Source organism: Bos grunniens, chromosome 20 (genome assembly GCF_055505025.1).
Source record: "Bos grunniens cultivar Pamir isolate PY7600 chromosome 20, Bosgru_T2T1.0, whole genome shotgun sequence".
In the NCBI taxonomy this organism is placed as follows: domain Eukaryota; kingdom Metazoa; phylum Chordata; class Mammalia; order Artiodactyla; family Bovidae; genus Bos; species Bos grunniens.
Genome location: NC_141184.1, coordinates 7,528,888 through 7,552,742, shown reverse-complemented (window position 1 = coordinate 7,552,742; position 23,855 = coordinate 7,528,888). Strand labels below are relative to the sequence as shown.

General features: G+C 41.0%; 1 long non-coding RNA gene across 1 annotated transcript in view; it reads left to right on the top strand.

Moving 5' to 3' along the window:
• LOC147350068 (uncharacterized) overlaps positions 1 to 22,069 on the top strand; it is a 32,074-nt gene extending 10,005 nt beyond the window's left edge. The window contains exon 3 of the long non-coding RNA XR_015149157.1: positions 21,605 to 22,069. This is a non-coding gene — a long non-coding RNA (uncharacterized LOC147350068). The remainder of the gene's footprint in view (positions 1 to 21,604) is intronic.
• The last annotated feature ends 1,786 nt before the right edge of the window (positions 22,070 to 23,855 follow it).

Below are 23,855 nucleotides of genomic sequence, written 5' to 3'. Positions count from 1 at the left end.
ACAACCTTGCACTATTTATTACTTTTATCACCGCTCTCATTTATTAGTGATTTATGGCAACTGCGTGATTAAACCCTCACATTATATTCATATGGTAAACACAAAACTGTCAACATATTAAATGTTACTTAGGGCATTTAATATAATATTTCAGTTGGTTATATTTCTATAGCATTATCTATGGAAAGGAGTGATACTTGTCTTCTGTTTCATCAAATGTTTTCAATCCTTCAGACCTCTTCAAAATTCACTAAGATTTCACTGTAATGTCTGTTCCAGCTTGAATTTCATCCTCAGAAACCACTCAAGCAAAGAAAATCCTATAAGCCATGGAAGTCTTTGATGTGAAATATATATTTACTTTTGCAAATCATAGGCAGTTATTCCTCATGATAATAACTCACTGGACCAAACAAACACGAAAAGGAACATTGGCTTCTAAGTATATCATTATGGCAGTCAGTGACCAATTCATATTATAAGAAATATAGAAAACGACTCTTTAATTCATAATATCTACATCTAAAGAAGAGCTTAAAGGTATTACATAAATCCAAGTCCTTAGACAATTTTTAAATACGTATCTTTGAAAGTGGAACCTTTTTAGATTTAAGGGGCACTTGGAGTGTGTACAGAGATTTCATATGCCTCACACCATTTCTCCTATTATTTATGTCTCACATTAGTGTATTACATTTGTTACACAATAAACCAATGTTGATACATTACAAGTCTATAGTTTATTCAGATTTCCTGAAGTTTTACCTAATGTTCCCTTTTGATTCTGGGATACACTGAACCAATCACATCGCAATTATTAACAAGTCATCTCTTCTTAAGCCTCTGCTTGGCTATGACAGTTACTCAGACTTTCCTTGCTTTTGTTGACCTTGACAGTCCTGAGGAGCATTGATCCCTTACACTGTAGGATTCCCCTCTGTTAGGCTGAGTCTGATATGTTTCCCACCCTGGGGTTTTTAGTTTTGAGAGGAAGACCATAGAAATAAAGTGCGGTTTTCCTCACATCATGTTGAAGGTACATACTGTCAACATGACTAATCACTAAGGCTGTTGCTGCTGCTGCTGCTGCTGCTAAGTTGCTTCAGTCGTGTCCGACTCTGTGGGACCCCAGAGACAGCAACCCACCAGGCTCCCCCATTCCTGGGATTCTCCAGGCAAGAACCCTGGAGTGGGTTGCCATTTCCTTCTCCAATGCCTGAAAGTGAAAAGTGAAAGGGAAGTCGCTCAGTCGTGTCCGATTCTTAGCGAACCCATGGACTGCAGCCTACCAGGCTCCTCTGTCCATGGGATTTTCCAGGCAAGAGTACTGGAGTGGGGTGCCATTGCCTTCTCCGACTAAGGGTGTTAGCTTTGATCAATTGACTGAAGTACTTTTGTCAAGCTTCTTTACCATGAAGTTACTCTTTTTACCCCTTTCAGGGTTATACTTTTAGAAAGCAGCTGCTATATGCAGCCCACACATAAGTCATGGGAAGATACAGTTTACTTCTTTGATGAGGGGGGGTGAATCTTTTAAACATTTGGCTCTTCTGGATTTCTGGAGAATGAAAATTTGCTGGGCAAATTCGAACAAGCAAAAACACATGGAAGAAATAATTTATATGTAATAAAATTACACACATATATGGACTTCTCTGATAGCTCAGTTGGTAAGGAATCCACCTGCAATGCAGGGGACTCCAGTTTGATTCCTGGGTCGGGAAAATCTGCTGGAGAAGGGGTAGGCTACCCACTCCAGTGTTCTTGGGCTTCTCTTGTGGCTCAACTGGTAAAGAATCCGCCTGCAATGTGGGAGACCTGGGTTCAATCCCTGGAGAAGGGAAGATTCCCTGGAGAAGGGAAAGGCTACCCACTCCAGTGTTCTGGCCTGGAGAATTCCATGGACTATACAGGAAAGAGTTGGACAGAACTGAACAACTTTCAGTTTCACTTTCACATGGGCTTCTCAGGTAGCACTAGTGATAAAGAATCCATTTGTTCAGTGCAGGAGATGCAAAACACTCAGATTTGATCACTGGATTAAGAAGATCCCCTAGAGGAGGAAATGGGATCTTACTCCAGGATTCTTGCCTGGAGAATCCTATGGACAGAGGGGGTTGGTGGGCTACAGTCCATGGTGTCACAAAGAGCTAGACATGACTGAACATCTGAGCCTAGCATGTAAAATATAAATCAATACCTACTACTTCATCCAATTTAAAAACATCTGCTTTTTAAAAGGCAATATTTAATTCAGTTCAGTCACTGAGTCACGTCCAACTCTTTGAGATCCCATGGACTGCATCACGCCAGGCTTCCCTGTTCATCAACAACTCCCGGAGCTTGCTCAAACTCATGTCCATTGAGTTGGTGATGCCATCTAACCATCTCATTCTCTTTCATCCCCTTCTCGTCCTGCCTTCAATCTTTCCCAATATCAGGGTATTTTCTAATGAGTCAGTTCTTCACATCAGGTGGCCAAAGTATTGGAGCTTCAGCTTCAACATCAGTCCTTCCAATGAACATTCAGGACTGATTTCCTTTAAGATTGACTGATTTCATCTCCTTGCTGTCCAAGAGACTCTCAAGAGTTTTTTCTAACATCACAGTTCAAAAGCACCAATTCTTTGGTGCTCAGATTTCTTTATGGTCCAACTCTTGCATCCGTACATGACTATTGGAAAAGCCATAGCTTTGACTAGACGGACCTTTGTCAGCAAAGTAATTTCTCTGCTTTTTAGTATGTTGTCTAGGTTGGTCATAGCTTTTCTTCCAAGGAGCAAGCATCTTTTAATTTCATGGGTGCAGTCACCATCTGAAGTGATTTTGGAGCCCAAGAAAATAAAATCTCTAACTGTTTCCATTGTTTCCCCATCTATTTGCCATGAAGTGATGGGACTGGATGCCATGATCTTCGTTTATTTGAATGTTGAGATTTAAGCCAGCTTTTTCACTCTCCTCTTTCCTTTTCATCAGTTCAGTTCAGTTCAGTTGCTCAGTCATGCCTGACTCTTTGCGACCCCATGAATCGCAGCACGCCAGGCCTCCCTGTCCATCACCAACTCCCGGAGTTCACCCAGACTCACGTCCAAAGAGTCAGTGATGCCATCCAGCCATCTCATCCTCTGTCGTCCCCTTCTCCTCTTGCCCCCAATCCCTCCCAGCATCAGAGTCTTTTCCAATGAGTCAACTCTTCACATGAGGTGGCCAAAGTACTGGAGTTTCAGCTTTAGCATCATTCCTTCCAAAGAAATCCCAGGGCTGATCTCCTTCAGAATGGACTGGTTGGATCTCCTTGCAGTCCAAGGGACTCTCAAGAGTCTTCTCCAACACCACAGTTCAAAAGCATCAATTCTTCGGCGCTCAGCCCTTTCATCAAGAGACTCTTTATCTCCTCTTTGCTTTCTGCCAGAAGGGTGGTGTCATCTGTGTATCCGCAATTATTGATATTTCTCCCAATATTAAAAGCACTAAAACAGACACTAAAGAAGATTGGAAGAAAATATATACAAGTCACATATTTCCTTCTCCAGGAGATCTTCCCATCCCAGGGTTTGAACCCGTGTCTCTTTGGTTTCCTGTATTGTCTGGCAGATTCTTAATTGCTGAGCCACCAGCGAAGCCCATTAGTGAACAAAGAAAGGCAAATTAAAACCATAATGAAGTGCACTACACACCAATTAGAATGGCTAAAAATTTAGCCCACAAAACAGTGTTGTTCGCGATGCAGAGTAACTGGAGCTCTCATATACTCCTGAGGGACACATAGACTGGCACAACCGTTTGAAAGAGAGTTAGCGTTCCCCTATCATGTATCTTGGGATTCCCTGTTGCTCAGTGATAAAGAATCCACCTGCAATGTAGGAGACCCTGGTTCAATTCTGGGTTGGAAAGATACCCCGCAGAAGGGATAGGCTTCCCACTCCAGTATTCTTGGGCTTCTCTGATGGCTCAGATGGTAAAGAATCTGTCTCCAATGCGGGAGACATGGTTTTGATCCATGGGTTGGGAAGATCCCCTGGAGGAGGGCATGGAAACCCACTCCAGTATGCTTGCCTGGAGAAACCCCACGGACAGAGGAGCCTTTTGGGCTACAGTTCAAGGGATCACAAAGCACAGGACATGACTGAGTGACTAAGCACAGCACAGCACATCATGTATCCTGGGGCTTCCTGGTGGCTCGGTTGCAAAGATCTGCCTGCAATGCAGGAGAAGAGGGTTTGATCCCTGGAGAAGGAAAGGGTAACCCATTCCAGTATTCTTGTCTGGGAAGTCCCATAGACAAATGGAGACTGGCAGGCTATGGTCAGCCAAAAACTGGAAACAAATGATATGTCTATGAACATTTACTTCCAGATGTTCAAGCTGGTTTTAGAAAAGGCAGAGGAACCAGAGGTCAGATTGCCAACATCTGTTGTATCATTGAAAAAGCAAGAGAGTTCCAGAAAAACATCTATTTCTGCTTTATTGACGATGCCAAAGCCTTTGACTGTGTGGATCACAATAAACTGTGGAAAATTCTGAAAGAGATGGGAATACCAGACCACCTGACCTGCCTCTTGAGAAACCTGTATGCAGGTCAGGAAGCAACAGTTAGAACTAGACATGGAACAATAGACTGGTTCCAAATAGGAAAAGGAGTATGTCAAGGCTGTATATTTTCACCCTGCTTATTTAACTTCTATGCAGAGTAGAAACGCTGGGCTGGATGAATCTCAAGCTGGAAACCGTATTGCTGGGAGAAATATCGACAACCTCAGATATGCAGATGACTCCACCCTTATGGCAGAAAATGAAAAAGAACTAAAGAGTCTCTTGATGAATGTGAAAGAGGAGAGTGAAAAAGTTGGCCTAAAGCTCAACATTCAGAAAACTTAGATTATGGCATCTGGTTCCATCACTTCATAGCAAATAGATGGGGATGGAAACAGTGTCAGACTTTATTTTTCTGGGCTCCCAAATCACTGCAGATGCTGACTGAAGCCATGAAATTAAAAGACACTTACTCCTTGGCAGGAAATTTATGACCAGCCTAGACAGCATATTAAAAACCTGAAACATTACTTTGCCAACAAAGATTTGTCTAGTCAAGGCTATGGTTTTTCCAGTAGTCATGTATGGATGTGAAAGTTGAACTATAAAGAAAGCTGAGTGCTGAAGAATTGATGCTTCTGAACTGTGGTGTTGGAGAAGACTCTTGAGAGTCCCTTGGACTGCAAGGAGATCCAACCAGTCCATCCTAAAGGAGATCAGTCCTGAGTGTTCATTGGAAGGACTGATGTTGAAGCTGAAACTCCAATACTTTGGCCACCTGATGTGAAGAGCTGACTCATTTGAAAATACCCTAATGCTGGAAAAGATTGAAGGCAGGAGGAGAAGGGGATGACAGAGGATGAGATGGTTGGATGGTATCAACAACTCAAAGGACGTGAGTTTGGGTAAACTCCAGGAGTTGGTGATGGACAGGGAGGCCTGGGGTGCTGCAGTCCCAGGGGTCGCAAAGAGTCAGACACTACTAAGAGACTGAACTGAACTGATGAAAGGTGAATGACTAAACAAAGTTTAGTATTAAATACATCTATGCCATAAAATATTGGGAATATTACTCAAAAATTAAAGAGGATGGTGCTGTAGTGATACATACAACATTAATAAATCATAAACTACCATGATTGAAAGAAGTATATTCTCTCTGTGTGTAATTATCTATCATCTACTTATATGTAATTATAGAAAATTCAGAAAGTAGATTGGTGCATGTCTGGGGATGGGGGGCAGACACTGAAAGGAGGACGAAATATCAGAAGGGCTCGAGGATTCCTTAGAGTTGATGAATATGTTCACCATCTTGACTGTGGTAATAGTTATGTTTTTTGCACATATTTTATGGTTTCTATTTATGGCTTACTGTATGTCAATCATACCTCAATAAATCCTTTTTAAAGCTCCAGCACATATATACTTTAAAATGCAAAAGTAAGTCATCTTTCTTTAACTTTTTCCCTATAGTATAGTTTTCATGCATTAAAATATCTCTATGATGGATTCGTAATGAAATCCAGAGTTGATTGCTTGAATTGCTCACAAATATTTTGTTAGTTTTTTTCCCTTTATCTCTCAAGTTTAACTTTCAATTAGTCTTAATTTACGATGGATCCCTAATTGTTCAGTGTCCTGTTCAGTGAATCACAGGGTTTAATCTAGTGAAACCTGCAGATGTTACGTTTTGCTTTGTCATCACTCATGATAATTGACTATTGTTAGTGGCAATCTATTAAACAATGGGCCATTATCAAAAGTCTTTGGTTATAACAGTTTCTTTAATGTAGTGACTAAAAGTTAAAATTCCCACACTAGAAATCCACATCCGTAAGTGGAATCGCATAAAAGAACCAGCTCATTTCAAAATATTTTATATAGTTTGTAATAAAGATTTATACTCCCACGCCTTAACAGTAAGCTTGGACACTGGAAAAATGATTAAATAAGACTAGTCTCAGGTGAAACTATGGCAATGACTGATTCTCAAACTTTCCTGAATATATTGACTACTCTGAATTGTTTGGGTAGCATGAACTCTCCTCACTTTATTTGAATTTCCCAACTCACAGATTTAGGTTACAATTTAATCTAGTGTGTCTGATTGATATGTTATAATTTTGACAATGTTCTTTCCTGAATAACACTAAGGAAAGAGAAAATTAAAAACTACGCACTCAGTCATTTGCATTTTTAAGAAGCATCAATTTTTTTATATCGACTCAACTTTATAATAGTTTTAGATTTCAAAAAAGTTGTAAAAGTAGTTTGGAGAGTTCTATATATTCTTTCCTCTATAGATTTTTCTTTATTGAAGTGCAGTTGATTTAGAACATTACCATTAGTTTTCAGTATGACATAGTGTCTGGATGGTCTATAGAATACACTCCATTTGAAGTTGTTACATAATGCTGGCTATATTCCCTGTGCTATGAAATGTATCCTTCTATCTTTGTAACTTATTTTATACATAGTGGTTTGTAACTTTTAATCCACTAAACCTAGTTTTCCCTCGCCTCCATCCCTCTCTCGACTGGTAACCACTTATTGATTCCCTATATCTGTGAGTATGTTTCTGTTTTGTTACCTATTTATTTATATTTTTAAATATTATATATATATATACACACATTATTTGTTTTATTTTTTGGATTCTACGTGTAAATGACAGCATGGATTATTTGTCTGCCCCTAAATGAATACTTTCCCTTAGCATATACCTTCCAGGTTCATCCATGTTTGCAAAAGGCAAAATTTCATTCTTTTCTTTATGGCTGAGTAATGTGCAATTGCATGTGTGTGTGTGTGTGTGTGTGTGCATGTGTGAGTGTGTGTATCTCACATCTTGTTTGTAAATTCATCTGTTGATGGACACTTAAGCTGCTTCCTGATCTTGGCTATCATAAAAAATACAGCCATAAAACGGGTGCATGTAGATGTGTTTAGGTTTTTTAATCCTTCAATCACTCAATGTTTCTTGATTTGGATTATTTAGTCTGTTGACATTAAAAGGGATTATCGATAGCATGCATTTACGGAATTGCCATTTTGCTGCTTTTTTGCGGGGGGAGTTTTGTTTTGTTTCTTAGTTATTCTTAGTTCTTTTCTTCTCTTAACGTCTTGCTTTGTGATTTGTCGATTTTCTTTAGTGCTATGCTGGAGTTCGGTTCTGGAAAGTTTTTGTGTTATGTATTGTAGGTTTTTCATTTGTGGTCACCACAGGGTTCGTATGTGTTGACCTGTAACTATGTCTACTTATTTTAAACTTACAATCATTTAAATTCAAACACTTTCTAAAGTACATTTTTTTACTCCCTGCCTCTACGTTTTGTGTTTTTGATGTCACATTTTATATCTTCATGTCTCAGCCTTAAGGGTTTATTTATTGCAATTATACTTAATTTCATAATTCTTGTCTTTTAATCACACTGGCTTTGTAGGTGGTTGGTCCACATCCTTCACATGTCCTTCACTAGTGGAAGTTTTCCTTTCCTATGAATTCTTCCTTCTCACGTGTTTTCTTTTCCCCTTAAAGAAAGCACTTTAGTGTTTTTAGTGAAACCACTTTAGCATGTGTGGGCTCTCTGGGTAGCAGAGCCCTTCTTCCAGACTGCAGGTTGTGTTCAGTGAGAGCTGCTCTGCATGTGGCTGCACCTCCTCGTGCCTGTGGGAGTCTGGAGCTCAGGCTCCTCTCCCTTCACCATCTCTCCTCCCACCCTCCCCCGTCAGCATCTTGTGTTCTGTGGAGTATTTGTCACAACCAGTGATCCAGTCTTGATCACCAGTGCCAATTGAACTGTATATTTTATTATACTTTATTTGGATTATCTTAGCTGTACCCTATTCTCCTTTTTCTGTTCCAGGAGTTCATCCAGGATAAAACACTGGATTCATTTATCATTTCTTCTTATAAAACAAGCTCTTGATACTTTTGAGACAAACTTCCTCCCTGAATTCAAAACATTGTCCTGGATTGGTTCAGTGGAAGTACACTAGTCAGGAGCTTTGCAATGCAAATATCTGGCTACTTTATTATGCTACTATGTTACTATAATAATAGTTTGTACAGAATCATGAAATCTTAGAGACTGTATAAGAAATCACCCGGTCTAATGCCCATCCCAAATCATACATGTGAAATATGTTGCTCCATCTATGTTCAATATGTTAGTCCATGTACTGTATTCTAAAGCATCACAAAACAGACAGCTTTTCCCTTCCAACCACAGATCCTTTTAAACCTGTGATGTTGCCCCCTGAAATTCTTCTCTAACCTCTGCTATGAGTGGACTATCACTCGCAGTAACTGGCCCACTCTCTTGAGGCTTCCAGACCCATTCTGATGTCCTGTTGATCCTCTTCTGGGTACTGTAGTTGTTACAAATCCTCTTTCATATGGCAGAGTTGTGCTCCAGGTACATTCTAATTTCACCTCTTCAGCTCATGTCTCCACAAGAACCTACATTTATGCTTAGAACAAAGGATGTAGATCCCAATAGGGAATTTCTCAGCACTTATACTGAGTTTATTAGACACATTCAGGTTCATAGCCAAGATGCTATGATGAACAGTTTCATAGTCTTTCTTAGAAATAGCTTACTGAAACTCTGACAATTAATCTTGTTTTAAAACACTGAGTGCATTGTTCAATGCAGTAATGAACTTTATATATCGTCAACTAAATTCACGTGCAAAGAGAAATCATATGTGAAAATAAAGATCAATCAAATGAGAAAATCAAAAGCTACTTATACAGAGCTTGCCAGAGTAAGGGAGTCAGTTACCATCACTTGCATTTCAGCAGAGACTCGAAGGCAGGCAGATGAATGGGGAATTCTATTTTGGAAAACCAAGAGACAGTGTTTGGTGTGCTCTGATTGGAATTTGTTGGTGTAGGGAGGCTGGAGGTGAGCTAACTAGAACTGAGGTCTCCAATGTGATTGCTTAGGAGTACATTGGTTACAGGTTACTCTGGTTAGTCCTAGATTAAAAGTGGGGATAAAAATTAGGGAGGCTGCCAGTTGTTAACCAAGTCCTGGTTCTTTCTGACCAATCATTATAAGGATTATTGATGAGCTTCCAGGATTATTCACGAAAGATAGTAATCTGACTTCCTACAAGTCTGACACAGAAAGCAAGCTGGCTTCCTGGGCCCTTTATGTGGATAATGGTTTGGTTTCCTGGGCCGGTCACTGAAAATTGTGGATCAGGGTTCTATTTTCATACACAGTCTAACACTGTCCATTTGTATACTCAATCTCTCACACAATTGATTCCCAAAAATCTTTTTGTGCCCTTTTAGAATTATGCTCATACGAATAATGGAGATTTGTCTGGCTCCCTAGTGACACCCAGATGCTGAGGTGATCCGCACGACATCACTCACAATCTGTGATTCTTCAAGGTTTGGTCTGTGCTGCAATATTTCATAAAAGATATGGGTATCAGCTTAGATTGCATTTGGCTTTCAAATCAAATGAAATATTGTGTTTGGTGGTACACAGATAAGTCTACAAAATAACAAATTTAAATGTATTTCTGCTCTGGGAAATATTCAGTGAACTGGAAAAAAAAAAAGCAATACATAATGTAGTCAGTTTTAAAATAGGTCTTGTTATATGGCTTCTCTGGTCCTTTCAGCAGAGCACACATTTGTTTCCTGTATGATAAATCAAATTAACACAAAAACATGGACTTTGGTCTCCTCCAGCTGTGAGAAGGCAAGGCTTGATGGACAGAACATCTAAGACAGTCAAACAGAAGATGCATAAAAGTGAATTGCCGTCAGAGTAAACACACAGGAGATAATAAATATTTATTTAAAAGTCACATTTCTGTCTTTTTAATGAGAAATGACTGTGGGGTCCTTCCTTCCCCAGCTGGCACCATAGAAGCATAACCTTGTTGGAGTCAGTAATTATTTGTTTACACTCTTCTCCTGCGATTGAACCCGAACTCCTCAGAGGCAGAAACCTCTTTTTGTTTTCGTTGTTGTTGCTGCTGGTTTTGCTATCATTTATCCCTTTCCACACACTTCCAATCCCTCTCCTGCAGAAACAAAGGAGAATTTCTGATTCACAGAAGGTGCTGGTAAATGTTTGTTCAGCAAATAGGTGCAGAGAAATGAATGGATGAACAACTTTTTTTCTTTCTCAGGCTTGTTCAAAATGCCAGGAAAGCATTTTGCATTCCAGGGCTGTTTTGCCCTTGATATACCCTTGTTTAGAATTTTATGTATTTAATACTTCAGATATTTGTTTAACACTAAATTCAAGAAATGATAATGGTTGAAATATGATACCCAAATTGAAACGTGAGTATATATGTCTCATTAGGGCTTGTTACTGACCTTTGTCCATGAGTAATTTATCAGTGAGGGTTTAAACAGGACAAAGGGAATCATTTTGTCTATTTAAAACCACGACAATTTGTAATTAGCCTCTAATTAAAATAAATAAATTAATTTACAAAAAAAAGAGGAGATGTAAACAATGCTGTTTATACATGTGACGGGGAAATTGAGAGTCCGAACGAGCCTGTGAGGCCACCCAGGCCTGGGCCACACACGACGGGACTCCATTCCCCTGCAGACTGGAGGCTCAGAGGCAGGAGGCAGTGTCCAGAGCCAGGGTTGGGGTCCCCAGTGGCAGGTCTAGGGCAGAATCCTGTCTGGATCCACAGAGGACACTCAGCTGCTGACAAAGTCTCCAGCAATGACAGATTTCTCCCTTCCCTTCTCCCTCCCATTTCCCTCTAGAGCCTCGTATTGGCAGGATCCCACCAGAGCAAAGCTATCTTGGGAGAACGAGAGACATAGTCTGCTTGGGCTTCCCCAGTGGTAAAGAATCTACCTACCAATGCAAGAGATGAGGTTTGATTCCTGGGTCAGGAAGACTCCCTGGAGGAGGAAATGGCAACTCGCTCCAGTGTTCTTGCCTGGCAAATCCCCTGGACAGAGGAGCCTGGCAGGCTACAGTCCATGGGGTTGCAAAAGAGCCGGACATGACTGAACAACTGAGCGTACATACACAGATACACTAGAAAGTAGGGAGGAGAAGGATGAAGAAAGCAATAGAGACCAATAGGTCCAGAAGTAGGACCTGTTGGAGATGGTGGTGGTAATGGTGACTGTCTCCGAGTCCATTCCCAGATAGTTGGTTGTGATCAAGTTATGAACTCATTTGAAGAAATCCATTCTGGTGGGAGTTTCCTGACCTAATAATCAGAAAAGATTGATTCGAACTCTCTTTCAGAAACTGGGGACATCTGAACACATCCCCCAGATCTCTCCAAATTTCCATCAAGGTCTACATTTCCTTGTCTTTGTTGTCAACATATTACCTCTGTGAACTTGATTATCTCTTGTCTGTTTTAAGATGGTCCTTACTTAATGCCCTGGTGTCCTTCCAGTAGTCATGTATGGATGTGAGAGTTGGACTGTAAAGAAAGCTGAGCACTGAAGAATTTATGCTTTTGAATTGTGGTGTTGGAGAAGACTCTTGAGAGTCCCTTGTACTGCAAGGAGACCCAACCAGTTCACCCTAAAGGAGATCAGTCCTGTGTGTTCACTGGAAGGACTGATGCTTGAGCTGAAACTCCAATATTTTGGCCACCTAATGCGAAGAGCTGACTAATTTGAAAAGAGCCTGATGCTGAGAAAGATTGAGGTCAGGAGGAGAAGGGGATGACAGAGGATGAGGTGGTTGGATGGCATCACCGACTCAATGGACATGAGTTTGAGTGAACTCCGGGAGTTGGTGATGGACAGGGAAGCCTGATGTGGTGCAGTCCATGGGGTCGCAAAGAGTCGGACACCACTGAGCAACTGAACTGAACTGAACTGAATCCTTCCAGACCCAATAAATAATCCCTTCTGCTTTTTTCTCTCTGCCAAAGGCAATTGCTAAATTTGGCCAGAATTCTCTCCTGAAACACTGGGAGGGCTCAGTCCTGCATGAATTGAAACATACAATGACTGTGTCTCCTTTCAGTTATCTTGACACTGACATCTCTCCCTAACTCTTCTTTACCAAATGAAATCCTAGCTTATTATTTTACCCACTCTTTTCTCTTCTTCCCTACTCCTGTGTTAATCCCTCACTCTGTCCTGGAAAGTAACTGGACATTCACAGTTCTTGTTTATGTCAAGCATTTAACTCACCCCAGCTTCCATGGATAAACTCAGCTTTACAACCACCTCATAGCATTCTGTAGATTAATAAGAACTCCTCTGTTATAGCCCCTTCCCCATGGAAAACAGAAGTGATTTTAAACAATTAATAAAATGTTATTAACAAAACCGCCCCGGACCCACAAGTTGTAGAGGAGAAGTAGAGTGTGTTTAGGGATAGAAAATGAGATTTGGTTTTAGAATTTTAAATTTCAACTGCCTTAGGACATTTTCATGAAACTGTTCTGTATGCAGCTTGGAGATGTGTATTTAAGCATCAGAAAAAAGTCAAAATGCTGAAAGATGTTTAAAAGTTGTCAGTGGTAGCTAAAGACATAGGGATGGATAGTGTGATCTGTAAATGATGCAGAGATGGAGAAGAAATTTGGCCTCATACTGGACTTCTGAGTAACACTGGGAAAGGGGAGAGAGTGGAGGAGGAGGGGAAGTTGTGAGACATGAGCTATGAAGAAATGTTGTCATAAAGATCTCAGAAGAAGACAATGCTTGTGGAAGACCAAAAAGCCCCCAGAAGATATTTTAGCAGACAATTTAAAAAATACCCTTTATATGAAAAAAAAAAAAAACAAAACCCCAACATTGGATGTGATGTGCAAGTTATAGGTCACTGTTGACCTTGGCAAATGCAATTTCCAGAAAATAACAAATAAATTGATTTTAAGGAAATAGCAGAGTTTGGGACTTGGCCAACGAATGAGAGTTAAGGAAGTAAGTACAGTGGTGCTAGATGGTTCTTTATTTAGTTTTTTCTTTTATTACTTTTTTATATCTTTTGGTCATGCCACATGGGATGGGGGTCTTAGCTCCTTGACCAGGAATTGAACCCTCAGCCCCTCCTTTGGCAGCATGAAGTCTTAACCAATGAGTCACAAGAGAAGTCCCTAGATGGTTCTTTCTAGAGGTTTGGAAGAAAAGGGAATGATAGAGATAGGTTAGCTGCATGAGAGGAAGACATGATGAGAAGACTGAGGAAATATTTCTTTCAGAGATAATGACTAACAGACACTTGTTGTTGCTCAGTCACTCAGTCGTGTCCCACTCTTTGTGACCCTATGGACTGCAGCACTCCAGGCTTCCCTGTCCTTCACCATCTCCTGGAGCTTGCTCAAACTCACATCCATTGACTCAGTGAGGCCACCCAACCATCTTGTCCTCTGTCGTCCCCTTCTCCTCCTGCCTTCAATCTTTCCCTGCACCAGGATCTTTTCTAATGAGCAACTCTTTGTATCAGGTATTGGAGCTTCAATTTCAGCATCAGTCCTTCCAATGAATATTCAGGACCGATTTCCTTTAGGATTGACTGGTTGGATCTCCTTGCAGTCCAAGGGACTCTCAAGAATCTTCACCAACACCACAGTTCAAAAGCATCAATTCTTTGGCACTCAGCCTTCTTTATGGTCCAACTCTCACATTCCTGCATGACTACTGGAAAAACCATAGCTTTGACTAGATGGACCTTGGCATGGACCTTGGCAATGAAATGTCTCTGCTTTTTATATGCTGTCTAGGTTTGTCATAACTTTTCTTCCAAGGAGTAAACATCTTTTAATTTCATGGTTGCAGTCACCATCTGCAGTGACTTTTGGAGACACTACTGTATGTTCTGACACGACTGTGTGCAGTGGACACTAATGTATGCTAAAGGAAAGGTGCAACCAGAGGGGAGAAAGACATGACAGAAGTCATGCTTCATTGTGCAAAGGAGAATAAAGTCGTAAGTGCTAGGAGAAGAACTGACCCTCATCAGGAGGCAATGCCATTCTCATTGTCTCTGAGGATCCCATGCAGAAATAGCTGGGATGCAAGGTCTTTAAAACCTCAGGTAGTTGACTCCTACTTCTGCAAGGATCTGAAGATGAGCAGGGAAAATCAAGCAAATATATAATTTATCGCTTTATTCCTTGATCTAGGATCATAGCATGGAAAACTTGTACCCGGTGGACCAGTCTGGACTGAGTGTGAAACTTGTCCTGATGTGATGAAGCCATGAAATGTAGGCTGTACCTGAGCTCATAGCTTTCACGGGGAGACGAATTCTCTCACCCATCCTGGCAGATAACAGGGACCACTTGAGGCTTCCGGTGAGGAGAGTTTATTGAAAAGAAACAGAGAAGACTTTTGACACAGACATCAGAAGGAGGTGAAAGAGAATACCTGGATCGTTAACTTGAGCAGAACATTGTATGTTTTGATTAGTTACTAGCAATGGATCAGAAGACTACCTCAAGGTTGTAAAAGTTCTCCTAGAAGCTCTCCCACACACAGCATACATCTTGAGATAACATAGGTACAAGATTAGCCAGAAGGAAAGGGTTCCTGTTAAGAAGAAGAAAGGTGTCCTCAAGCAGGATACTTTGTTGTTACATAATCATTAGCACAGGACCTAAGGAAAAATATGTCCTCAGGGAAGATACATTTTTGCTCTATAGTCATTAACACAGAGCCTAAGGAAAAATATATTCTTGAGCAAGATAGATTGTTGTTTATAGGCAAAGAATGTATACCTCCTTCTTAAGGGGCCTTGGAATCCTTGCCAACTTGCCTAAAGATAACTCTATCAGGTATTAGTTGCACAAACTTGGTTCTGAACAGTACAGGATAACAAAATGAATAGCAAAAACACTTGCCTCTAGCATCTTTCACACATCTATTTACCCGCCTCCATTTCATCCTCCATAGATGTGCACTTCAGTAGGGAGGATAATGAGATACTTACTTTCTCAAGTCTTATGTAGCTGGTCAAAGACTCACATCCACCCCCCACACTTCCGGATTCTTTCCTGTCCATTCTAAAGTTTCAGGTGTTGGTCTTGTGCAGATGTAGCCTGCTTTAGCTGATAACTGAACATATAAAAACCCAAAGACTGTTCAAGTTGGCCAGCCCAAGAGAAAAGGGTTGACTATGACATGAGGAAGGAGGAAGTACAGCATGCAAAAGAAGAAAAATCAAAGGGGAAGAAGGTCCCAAGAAGAAAGATTCTCAAAGAGATGTGCCAAGTGGATTTCACAGTTTTATCTATTCATTTTTAAATTTACTTTATTATTCATGTTTTCTGGCCATGCCATGTGGCATGTGGGATCTTAGGTCCCTGGCCCAGGGATCGAACGCATGCTCCCTGCATAGGGAGGGCAGAGTCTTACCCACTGGACCATCAGGGAAGTTTCAGGTTCTACAGTTTTAATCTGTATGCTGACAGCTCTTCTGACTGCACCGTTATGTCACCACAGTGACCTTGACTTTGAATCTTATCCTGGTTATTCTAGACGAAGAAGTCAGTGTGGCACTAGGAACAGTGAATGGGAACTGAGAGAACAGAGTCATGAGGTAAACTTTTATCCTGTTCATTCATTCTTAATCGATTGCAGCAATGCTTATTCAAGACACAGTATGTGCTTATCCTTGGCCTGGTACTGAGAATACTCATGAAATAATTGGCTCTGTGTTCTGGCACAGGGTCCAGTCTGATGGCAGAGGCAGTTAAAAATTAATTTATAACAAAATGTGAAGTATTAAGGTAATGGCTTGACTGTATGTATTTACAGACTTCCCAGGCGGTGCTAGTGGTAAAGAATGTGCCCGCCAGTGTAGGAGACGTAAGAGCCACAGGTTCATTCCCTGGGTTGCAAAGATCCCCTGGAGGAAGGAATGGCAACCCACTCCAGTATTCTTGCCTGGAGAATCCCATGGACAGAGGAGCCTGGTGGGCTACAGTCCCCGGGGTCACAAAGAATTGGACATGACTTAGCATGTACCCACACATATGTGCTTACTCCAGCCTTGGGAGGTCAAGGATGGCTTTCCTGAGAAAGTCACGTCTAATAAGAGGACTGATAAACCCACAAAGGTGAAAAGCCAGTACAGTTTAATCAGGCCAGCAGAGGAGGGCAGGGTGCAGGTGAGAGAACGTAAAGGTCCAGAGGATGGGCACTGGGGACCTGACTCAGTCTAAAGAAAGGAGGGCTGGAGCCCAGACTCTAGAAGCGGCTGTGTTAAGCAGAGGCTCGACTTTGTCTTGGGGCAAAGGGATGTCCTTGAATTGATCTGCATGCTTAGATGAGTCTCTCTCGGTCAGCTGGGGTAGAGATTGAAGGAAACAGATTAGTTACCAGATACCTATTCAGGAGGACAGGTGAGAAGGCATTCACCAAGGTAGTGTCTAAGAAAGTACAGAAAGGTAAACACATTTCAGCCATATTAAGAAGGTAAAATTAACAGAGGGACTCTGGGGAGAGAAAACTTGGTGTCTTAGTTCATTCAGATGCTATAATAAAAATGCCATGTACTGGGTGGCCAGAGCAACAGAAATTTATTTCTCACAGTTTGAAGATGGGGAAGTCCAAAGATGAAGACACTGGCAGATTTGGTGTGTGATGAGGGCTGCTTCCTGGTTTGTAGATGGCCATCTCTCTGAGTTGTCTTGTGGCAGAAAGCCACGTGTTCTCTGGGGGAACAGGGAGTTCTCTGGAGTCTCTCTTATGAGGACACTAATCCCATTTAGAGGACTCCACAGTCAGGACCTAATCACTTCTCAAACGCCCCACCTCCTACTCCATAAGTTCAGTTCAGTTCCGTCGCTCAGTTGTGTCTGACTCTTTGCGACCCCATGGACTGCAACACGCCAGGCCTCCCTATCCATCACCAACTCCCACAGCTTACTCAAACTCATGTCCATTGAGTCAGTGATGCCATCCAACCATCTCATCCTCTATCATCCCCTTCTCCTCCTGCCTTCAATTTTTCCCAGCATCAGGGTCTTTTCAAATGAGTCAGTTCTTCACATCAGATAGCCAAAGTTTTGGAGTTTCAGCTTCAGCATCCGTCCTTCCAATGAACATTCAGGACTGAGTTCCTTTAGGATGGACTGGTTGGATCTTCTTGCAGTCCAAGGGACTCTCAAGAGTCTTCTCCAACACCACAGTTCAAAAGCATCACACAGGGGATTAGACTTCAGCATAGCAATTTTGGAGAGACAAACATTCAGTCTGTAGCATCTGGCTACAACTTAGTTGCATTTGCAAGCATTTGATTGAAAAGACACCGTTATCCATGTACAGGATATGTTGATTTCTTTCAAATGAGTCAGTTCTTCACATCAGATAGCCAAAGTTTTGGAGTTTCAGCTTCAGCATCCGTCCTTCCAATGAACATTCAGGACTGAGTTCCTTTAGGATGGACTGGTTGGATCTTCTTGCAGTCCAAGGGACTCTCAAGAGTCTTCTCCAACACCACAGTTCAAAAGCATCACACAGGGGATTAGACTTCAGCATAGCAATTTTGGAGAGACAAACATTCAGTCTGTAGCATCTGGCTACAACTTAGTTGCATTTGCAAGCATTTGATTGAAAAGACACCGTTATCCATGTACAGGATATGTTGATTTCTATCAAAATGAATGCAGAAAGATTAAGTGGAGTGGCACTGTGGTATAACTGTAACCAGTCAGATGTTAACATATGAATAAACATCAAGAACACCATGATTGACTAAATATACATTTGGCTCAGAGTGGCAATTTTTATATTAACTCACATTTATGAAGCATCTGCTAAGTGTTTCACATAGCTGATCTCCCATTCCTGAATCTACATAATGAACTGTGCCTTCATTTACATATGAAGAGATGAAATCCGGTGAGAATCAGGAAGCTTGCCCACCTAGGGTGGCTGGTCTGAGTCAAGGTCAGGGGTGTCTCACCCCAGAGAATCAACTTAACCTTGAGTCTTCATCCCAAGAGGGGTGCTCATTTGTGTGATTCCCAGCTTCTCCTCATGGCGCCCAGGGAAGAGCTGAGGCCAGTGGGGACCCCTGGAAGTGCGAGCTGGGCGACACAGGCTGCCCTGCCCTTCCTCTCTGGGGGCACTTGCCTGACCCAGCGAGTCTGCCTGCAGGTGCTGCCTTTGGCTTGAGTGGAGTGGGGAGGCTGGCCTGTTCCCAGGTTCACTGAGCCTCTTCCCGCTCCAGAATCCGGTGTCTCCTGCTAGCGTTTATCAGGTCGGGTGATGATGCTTCATGAGACATCTGCTCATTGACTCCCTGGCAGATGCGGAGCCCCGGTGGGCCAGGCAGGGGAGCTCGGGGGCATAGAGGTTGTATTGGACGATTGATCTCCTCATCACCCACTCCCTGTTGTGAGGAGACTGAACAGTCTCTGCCAGGACCATGTCCTCGTGTATTCTCACTCCTGTGAGTGAGGCTGGAGTCACACACCAGCGTGTCCTCCGAGGACACGCGGACAGCTCAGGTGCCAAAGCCAAGTGCCTTAGCTTTCACCGGTGGATATTCTGTCTCAACTTTGCCTGAATCTATTGAATTCCTTTCAAAACATTAAGGGCAATTTGCAGAACATTTTTACAAATGCTATTGGAAATGCTATGAAATCAAGACGTCAATGTACAGTATTTGCTCAAGGCAGGTTTCCCCATATTTAATGTTTCCTCTGTGTCATTTTATTCTCAGTCTTCCTTTTTATGTAACCTTCAATGCTGTAATTTTCTCTTTGCAGAAAGCCTTTGCCTTCACTAAGCAATGCATGAGAAGAAATTGAATTCAATTTATTTTGCTCTGAATTTCTTATGTTAGAAATTTTCCATGGCAAATGAGCTGAAATCAGCCTTTTATTTTGAACAGAAATTGCAAGCTGTTGTTTAAAAAAGAATTTACTTTTTAAAAAAGATAGAACATAATGAGTCCAGGTAATGTGGTGACCTGAATTTCAGTGTTTTGTTTAGAAGCTTGGACAGATATGATCAGAAGTTTTCTCCTGTGACAAATTATTAGAACAATAAATTTTTGTTTATTTTCTCTGTGACCTGAGAAAAGCTGAAGGTTGCCCTTGAAATGCAGCTGGACTGGGTGCTTTTTCATTCCTTTAGTTGTTTTGGAATGAATGTTTCTGAAGCATCAGGTATTTTTTTAGCATCTAGCCCTTGCTTTGCAACCATGCATTCACTGTGAGGCCACAGTGGAATATGTTTCTTAGAAATCAACCCATTTTGTAATTTGAAAGTTAAATGTTTGACTGTAGTAAATATGTATGCAAAAGGTTTATGCCCTTAAAAATAATGTGGATTCCTCTAAAGATAGATAAAATGGAAACTATAATCATTTGAGTTTTCCCCTATTAATTCACATTGTCCCTAGTAACAATCGTAGCGTTTAGGTTGAGAGAGAAGGTACTACGTTATGTAAAAGCCCTAAAATAGTTCACTGTACTAGAGGAGGGAAAGCATAGTAGAGGAGAGGAAGATCTGTTTCATGTTTATTGAACAGTTTCATTTCCTAGTGAAATTGTCTTTAAGTTTTGCTAGGAACTTCCCTGGTTGTCCAGTGGTTAAGACTCAGCTCTTCCAAAGCAGGAAGCACAAGCTAGATCTCTGCTTTGGGAATTAAGACCCCCACATCCTGCACAGTGTGCCAAAGAAAAATAAGCTTTACTTTTAACTTAGAAAATAATTGATAATCATTAAAACAAAAAATGACAAGAACAACAATCAAAAAACAGCAGAAAGAAGAAAGTAATGAATTATCAGAAGTTGAAATATTCAATACAGATAAAAATTCAGTGACCTTTATTTCATAGCTTTAATATGCATACTTCATATATACATATGCTATATATAATATTTTACATATAATGTAAATACAAGTTATGTGTGCATGTGCGGTAGGAGACATATGTATGAAGCCAATATGAGGCATAAATCCTTACCAATATACTTGAACAATATATTTAAGTATTAAGTAATTCCAAATAGTTTAAATTCAAAATTCTAATTTTATCTCAAAAAATCAGATAGTTCTATGGGGATAATTCTTAAATTTTCTGTATTATTTGAAAACAGTACCTAAGATAGAAAAACTAATGGTCCCAGAGAGATGTCCGGTTTCCAATCTTTGAAACCTGTAAATTTTTTCCACTATATCTTGTTCATATGGCTCAGAGTTGTATTTCTTTTGCTTATCTCATGCTCTTGGGTTTTATAATATGTCTATAATTACACAATGAGAATAATGTTTCCCTGTTATCTGTCATATAGAGCTATAAATATTGAAAATGTTGATCAGGTTTTAAAGAAAGTTATCCTGTTTGCAAAGAAACAATAAGGGTGCATCTTATAAAATCCTGTGGCCACCTGATGCAAAGTGCTGACTCATTAGGAAAGACCTTGATAGTGGGAAAGACTGAAGGCAGGAGGAGAAGTGGACGACAGAGTATGAAATGGTTAGATGGCATCACTGACTCAATGGACAGGATTTTGAGCAAGCTCCGGGAGGTGGTGAAGGGCAGGGAAGCCTGGCCTGCTGCAGTCCATGTGGGTCACAAAGAGTTGGGCACAACTGAGCAACTGAATGACAATGACAACACCAAAGCTAAAAGTGAAATTTATTTAATACAGAGCAGGCTTCCCTGGGGGCTCAGCAGTAAACAATCTGCCTCAATGTAAGAGCCTCAAAAGACACTGGTTCAATCCCTGAGTTGCAAAGATGCCCTGGAGAAGGGCATGGCAACCCACTCCAGTATTCTTATCTGGAGCATCCCATGGACAGAGGAGCCTGGTGGGCCACAGTCCACTGGGTCGCAAAAAGTCAGACATGACAGAAGCGACTTAGCAGGCAGGCAGGCAATACAAACCATAGTCACATTCTCTTTTTATTTGATTTTGAAAAAGTCTACTCTGCCCAGTAATTTTAGGGATTTCAATTTAGCTTTAAAAATTTGGATGTATTTACTCAATGAATTTTAGAATACTGTATTAGTTTTGGAAAACTGTAAGAAATGCTTTGTTCATGAGTACATTCCTATGTAAAACTAATGGCTTCTCCTGTGTATGCTTTTAATAATGAAAGAAATATGCTTTTTTTTTTTTTTAAAGAGGGCATTTACCAGATCTAATTAAATTTCTGGACCTTATGATGCGGTGGGTCTTCTGGATTATCCAGACAGGCACGGTCAGATCATGTGAGCCCACAGAAGCAGAGAACTTTTTTCAGCTGAGGCAGGATAGAATGTCCAAGAGATTGGAAATCTGAGAGGGATTTGTCATTGACTTTGAAGATGCAGGCTATCACAAGTCAAGGAATTCAGATGTCCTCTAGAAGCTAAGAATGACCTCCAGGCAGAAGCTAGCAAAATGGAGACCTCGATGCAGCCACCACCTGGTACTGAATTCTGCCAACAGCCATCAAGAGCCTAGGAGAGGATGCTCCACAGCCTCCAGCAAGGAGCACAGCTCTGCTGACACCTTGACTTCAGTCGTGAGAGGGCAGGAGCAAGAACATCTGCCAAGCTGCCTGGATTTTCATCCTACAGAATTGTCAGATAATAAATTTGCTGTTTTAAGCCTCTATGTTTGTAGTAATTTGTCATGGCAGCAACTGTAAAATGAATTCAGTACCTGTATTTATTTTATTCTTTATATCTTTCAAAGCAAATGGAATATCCAGGCAGTGTGGTTTACTTTCTACTAAGCAATGTTACATTCTTGATTAAAACATGCACCGCAAGAAGGTATGTCTGGGAGCAGCAAAGTTGCCTCACCGGCCACAGTTTCTCTGGTATACTCCCACAAGCTGCAAATTCAGCTACTTATTTCAGGACATGGAAAGCCCATATCAAGTTGTCCAAAATAATATGGAGACCCATGAATACAAAACTAAAATGATTTTGGTACACTTATGACAATATGAGAAATATTCTTATTTTTCAGTTCAGTTCAGTTGCTCAGTTGTGTCTGACTCTTTGCGACCCCATGGACTATAGCATGCCAGGCCTCCCTGTCCATCACCAACTCCCAGAGTTTATTCAAACTCATGTCCATTGAGTTGGTGATGCCATCCAACCATCTCATCCTCTGTCGTCCCCTTCTCCTCTCACCTTCAATCTTTCCCAACATCAGGGAGTTTTCAAATGAGTCAACTCTTTGCATCAGGTGGCCAAAGTATTGAAGTTTCAGCTTCAACATCAGTCCTTCCAATGAACATTCAAGACTTATCTCCTTTAGAATGGACTGGTTGGATCTCCTTGCAGTCCAAGAGACTCTCAAGAGTCTTCTCCAACACCACAGTTCAAAAGCATCAATTCTTCTGCTCAGCTTTCTTTATAGTCCAACTCTCACATCCATACGTGACCACTGGAAAATCCTTATTTTTGGATGCAGCCTTTTTTAGTGTCCAGTTCTAGGAGTTTAATATCTAACTCAAAATAGATTGCTTTGCTTTTCTTCAGTGTGTCTCTGCTCTTAACGTCTAAATTGATACATGCATATGAATGCAATCTTTCTTCTTTGCTTCATGTACCTAAGCCCTGTATTGATAAAGTAACATAGTACAGTGCTTGCATTTTCCATACACTTCCCCCTACTAAAAAAAAATCTTTTCAACTATGCCAAGAGGTACATTTTAAAATTTGTCCCTGGCATTCACTAAAAGCACTTCACTTCTTTTAAACTCCATGGCTCCCAAATATACCACTTTGGAAGTCTGACTTTCTTTTCCTTTAACCTAAACATCACTTTGACCTTTAAGCTTCAGTATCTCCTCAGAACCAACAACCTGGCTTGTCGTCAATGAGTAATAGATGAAAGGAGCTTAAAGCTGAGGCACTCGTATCCAGCTTCACTGAAGGAGATGCCTTTCTCAGTAGATGCAGGGCCTGGTCACCATACAGCAATACGTACAGGAGTTTTCATCATCTCAATAGAGTGACCTGGTAGTGAAAAATACTCTAGTGCTAAGTGTCGAATAATGATTTTGTCACCCTTGTTTCTCTCTCAATTCTGTGTAGCACATGCCTAACCGTGGGGACCACTGGGGTGCCCTCTGAGACTGAAGGAAACCAGAGCATGTCCACAGATACTGGTGTAGACAGATTAAGACAGGCCCAGCACAGGTGACCCAAATAATTTTCCAGAATGTCACTACTGTGTGAAACTTCAGTCTTCCCCCACTTCTTCAATCAAGAGGTTTTAAAAATCCTTTGGGTCTCTATTTTATGTCAGTAAGGAGAGCTCAGGCAAGAGTCCCTGCCTCAGGTGCTGCTCTTCTCGGAAATGAAAATATCTTGGCTTCTTAACATGTTAGAAATGATACAGAAATGTCTTTCTCAGCATTAGCAGGAATTTTCTT